The 5,424-nt window shown below is 40.8% G+C and overlaps 1 protein-coding gene across 1 annotated transcript in view; it reads left to right on the top strand.

Moving 5' to 3' along the window:
* The window catches only part of LOC104930507 (G-protein coupled receptor 22), an 18,706-nt gene continuing 13,282 nt past the window's right edge, over positions 1-5,424 (top strand). Inside the window, exon 1 of the mRNA XM_019265986.2 lies at positions 1-406. The gene's annotated coding sequence lies outside the window, so the exon portion shown is untranslated. The remainder of the gene's footprint in view (positions 407-5,424) is intronic.

Genomic DNA, 5,424 nt, shown 5'->3' with positions numbered 1-5,424 from the left:
TACTCCCTAGGATGGAGCGACTGCGCTCCAGCGAGCAGTTAGCGCATAATCATGCGTTTGGCCGGTCCGTGTGTGGGATGCTGTACAAGTCCGCTGCGTAAAAGTGGACAGGTGTAGGCGCGCCGCGTTGAGTTGGGGAATTAAAAAGTAAAAAAAACACACTGTCATATTATCTGATTTGTGTGCTGGCACCAGCCACTGCTGTATCTGCAGTCGTGGAGGGTTTCCCGCCCCCTCCCGCTGTAATATTTATGACAAAACGGAGGCAAATTATTCTGGTCACGTTTTTGGCTGACAGCCGGCTGTCCTGGAGAGCGCTGGAGTGAATCTGGGTCCAGTGTTGGTGATAGCGCAGCGCACCGACACCTGCAGTAGGATGTAAAGGGAATTCCCACTCACCAAACTGGTAAGTTTATCACTCGACTACAGCACTTTATTTTTTTTAAATGCAAGTAACAATTTTCATCCTGATTGTGATCATGTTTTTTTTTAACAATATAATGTATGAGCATATATTTAAATCAAGACATTGGACTTGGAAGGGATCTTCAAATGGATACTGTCTTGTACGAAATGAATCAAATGGTGGGGCTTTAGTAGTGGAGGAAACAAGACAGTCCAAACCTGTTTGGATGCCGAACTGGAGGCGACAATAACAGATCACCTCATCGTCAGAGCAGCACTTATGTGGGGCCTGAAAACAGCCTCCGGACTTGTGGTTTTAATTGCGCGTTTGCGTGTTTTTCGGATGTGAAACATCAGTGGGATGCCTTCAGCAGCTCCTGACCATTTTGGTTTTTCTCGTTCTGTGCAGTCAACAGTCCAAGAGGAGAAGGAAATGTTGGTAAGAGCTGTAGTGATTTGTTTGGATCCAAGTGGATGTATAGTAATTTGGATTCTTCAAGTCTCCCATTTTCTTACCAGGCACCCACAGTGTTGATATGCTCCAGTCACATGGATGCGCCACGCTTGACATGAATGTGGCCCCGTTTGATTATTTTTTTAAGAGCAATTAATGGTTTTAACATCATGTTTTATCCAGATGAAAATATTCCAAGCTGCACATCATTAGCTGGCCTTGAACTGCCATAACCCCATGAGAGCATGATTTCAAAGGATTGTTTATTAGGACTACATTCATTTACTGACCTTGTTTTTTTCAGAGCTTGATCGGAAATTAGACCTTTACCCCCCTGACTACTGCTTTTATGTGAATCTTAAATTCAAAATATGATGTGGCAAAGTGTCTCCTCCAATATAAGTATAAGTAATATAATAAATAAGCCTTGTCTTTGCCATGTGTTTGGATCACAGCTCTCTCTTGTTGATGAGATGTGAAATGGGAACATGTTTGCTTGGATGGTGGCAGAGTGGTCCTCTGTGGTGGGTTTCTACCTTCTGAGCACTAAAGCACTTACCGTCATGTTGTTCCGTTGTTGTTCTAGTTTCATTTAGTTTAGTGTCAGACTGCTAGTGTCTGTTTGTATGAGTTGATTGTCATGTGAATGGAGGGACAGTGTTTTTTGTCACTGATTACAAATCAGACTCTTGGGATCAAATGTTTTGCTCGCTGGCATGAGGTTTTTTTGCCACGTGATGAAGTTTTAAAATCCATTTTTCATGACAGACTTGAAAGTTTTTTGTTTGCTCATATTTTGTGTTTCTTTTTCCCACTTTCACATACTTTCTGAATTCACCTAGTTCACTATATTCCCTTATTAGATCCAGTCATTAACAAACTATTCTTAAAATATGTTATGTTGTGATTTTCTGCCTGTGTATGTATGTTTCCACGTACAGTTCTAATCCTTGCTGTGAATCCCGAGGGGACGGTTGTTTTCAAGTGTTTCTCATCTCCGTTCACTGTCATGGTGGCAGTGCGTGTGTTTGCTTTGCATGTGGGTCATTGTGTGTTTGTGTCTGTGCATGTATTTATAGAGAAGCTATGATGATGCTGGTGGGAAAATATTCCACAGCACGTGTCACATCTCCAGTTAAATGCCGCAGTGTAGTTGAGGGAAGCTGTCGTATTTTCTTTCAGCGCGATGAGAAAAGCAATACTCTGAGCTGACAAGTTGATTGAGAGGTCATATTTACCTTTCATATATAACAGAGTGTTGTTGAGAGGTATGATAGGACAACAACAGTGTGGGAAAACGACAAGATTTATGCAAGAGCTGCTTATAAAAAGTTCCAGTAAAGCTTCTCTGTGAATAAATTTAAAGACCTTTTACCCTTTACCTTTGAATTTGCAAGCACTTTGAAGGACTGGGAATGTGTTTTAACAGTTATCTAAGTGTATATTTTTCGCTGACAAGTGAAGCTATTTTAATTCAATTTAACTGTATTTTCAACTTGCTTTGTCCACAAACGGCTACACTGCTTGCAAGCCTGGCAGGTGTTGAATGAATATGTGTAAGATGTCACTGCAGTAACAGGAAACAATCACAATTACTGCTGTAAAAACCTGCTATAACTGGATTTTAATAGAAGCTGGCCTCATCCTGTTTTAATTGTCTTAGTTGACCTACGTCATAGAAATAAGATTGAGACATTTGTGTTCCCTTTGAGCACTAAACAAAGTGCAGGTTAAGAACAAGAAGCAGCCTCTGAACCAGTATAATAACAGAAAAAAAGATAACGTAATAAATATCACTCAAATATCATCAATAACTGCCTTGCACGTGAGTGTATATAGATTATAGATTACATATAGCTCACCCCCTCTTGTCAGCGCACTCACGTTCGCCGTACGAAATTAAAAGCACGCCGCACTTAATTCCTTCCTCTAATACAGTAAATAAGAACCTCGCTCGAAGTGCAGAGAAACTCAAGAGGTAAAGCAGATCTCGGCGCTAAAAAGCCGGGAGGATGATGGTGGGGAAAAAGTAAGACATACAAAGAGCAAATAGAGAGACTGGATAGAACAATAAATCATTAGAAGAGCAGAGTGGAGTGACCGGGGTGAAACAGACTATCAAAAGTCATATACAAAGACTTGATGCTGAGAGGGGTCACCCATACATTTTGAACAGCAATACAGCTGCTTCCTTTTGGTATATTTGAAAAAGAACTGCCCCTCCTGGCTTTTGTAGCAATCCTCTTGAGGGTAGGGATAGAAAATAATCCCACAGTGTGTTCCCGCCATTATGGTGTGAAAGTACAGTTGCCTGCAGTGATACTATCCCCCCTTTTTGGCCAGTGATGCCCTGTCTGCAGGAGATTAATACCATTAATTGAGGTCTAATTGCCTTCTGGAGTGAAATAACTCAATCATTTTTAACCTGCTGCAGACAACCACCAGTTCTTCTTAAGCCTTTGCTCCTATTCCATCGCCCTCAAGTGTATTTCTCTAGTTTTACAGACCTCTTCATCTGCCCTTCACTTGTCTTAAGCCCGATCCTCTGTCGACACTGAGTATGAGTCAGATAGCTCCAAAACATATTTTGGTACATGTAGATTTCTCCCTCTGCAGGCACTGATCTGCTGGGAAAAAAGGGTTTGCTTAAATGGTTTGATTAAATTCAAGACAAAGGTCAACGCTACAAGAGCTCAAAATTACGGCTTTGCAATGCCTTATTAACAGGATCATTTTACATCTCACAAGCAAATTTCACGGGACATCTTTAAGAATGAGACATTTTTATATTCACACATGGCAGACAAAAAGAAATTAAAGCCGCTGCACACTCTCTATTGCGTACACACAATTTATTATTTACAGCTTTGGTCAGACAGACTTCTAGACCATCTTAAACTGAGAGCTCGACAATAAATTGGGTGCATGCAATAGAGAGAGAAGTGGGAATACTCCGATTTTGGATTGCACTTTGCACAAAGTTGAAGGAAGTAGGAAAGACAGATTTTAAAAAACGATCTAAGCAGCAGATGTCAAATACGTTCCGACATTTAGCCCTTAGTTATCATCAAGTTCTCAAAACACTTGGTCTCAAAACACTTCCCCTAACACAGCTGAATAGAATTTGTGTTTAATCCTCAAACTGAGATAACCCTAATTACCTCATTATCATCTGGAGCTTTCTCCAGAGCCGCAGAAGACAAAGAGGTGTTTTCACAGCCTGAGTAACACTTTTTATGATAAGGAAACTCATCTTAATGTGAAAAATGAGTGGAATGCACCTTTAGTAAACTCATCTTAATGTGAAAAATGAGTGGAATGCACCTTTAGTTGTAAAAAAGAAAAGAAAAAAAAAGAAGAGAGATTTGTCTCTCAACATAATGCACAATAATACAGGTCTGTGCATGTGATCATGGGTCAAAGCTCTTTGTTGCTAAAAAGTCAGTGAGCTTTAGTTGTGCCGCCTCGCCCACCCTCCTCACCATCCATCTACAACCAGCACATGGCTCTCTGCTTTTACGCTGTACAACATCTCCGTGTAATCCCCACAGATTGTCTAGATAGACCATTCTTTGATTTTTGAATAAGAAAGTAGCTGCTTCATAATGCACCCTCTCACAGATTGCTGTCAAACAAAGGTGAAATAAAGACATATATGTCTCCCACAATTCTGACAGGCTCCTGCCAGAACATCAATAAGGAACATACAGTGGACAGGTCAATTATCACAGCCTGTAATCTATAAGATTGTACCGAGAGAAGACCTGGTCTCTGATAGCTCTGGTCCACAAGAGTGTGAGGCATCATTATCACCTGACAGTGTGTTCGATGGATTTCATAGCTCCCCCATTCATTAAAGACACTCCTCCTGGTATCCTATATTCAGCTATGACGTCCTTAGCCATAATTTTGCTATTATACGCACCACCCATCAATAAGCACCAATCAAGGCTGCGGTGCAATCACTGTTCTTTAAAAGAAGAAGAAATCAAAATCAAGTGTGGAAAGCTGGTGAAATGAAGCAAAACTGACTCAGAGTAAGTGGAGTCTGTTACATAAATCAGCGCTTTGGAGGGGCTGTTCACTGCCCCATTGAATTGAATAAGCAGTGATTAGTAATAATGATGATAAAGACAATAAAACAGGATCAAATGGAGAGGTATAACAGCGCTCATTATATTCTATTCTACCAGTAATTACTCCAACCTTCCCTTATGTGTTGTAAAGTGATTGGCTGTGATTAGCAATGTCTTCCGTTTCAATAGCACGCCTCATCAGGAGATAATGGGTTGTCCGAGTGCAGGCGACAAAAAACTGAAGTACAGCCTGTGTGCAGCACCCACCTGTGTTTTTGTGTTGTCATGAATGTGTTGTTGTAAATAGTCAAATCGTAGTGTGAGGTCCGACGTGCTGCTATGGTGACAAAGCACCAAAACCAGCAGCTGTTTGTGTGTCGACAAAGCTCACTGACTTTTTAGCAACAAAGAGCTTTGACCCATGATCACATGCACAGACCTGTATTATTGTGCATTATGTTGAGAGACAAATCTCTCTTCTTTTTTTTT

Source organism: Larimichthys crocea, chromosome VI (genome assembly GCF_000972845.2).
Source record: "Larimichthys crocea isolate SSNF chromosome VI, L_crocea_2.0, whole genome shotgun sequence".
Classification (NCBI taxonomy): Eukaryota; Metazoa; Chordata; class Actinopteri; family Sciaenidae; genus Larimichthys; species Larimichthys crocea.
This window is presented reverse-complemented; position numbering and strand designations above follow the sequence as displayed.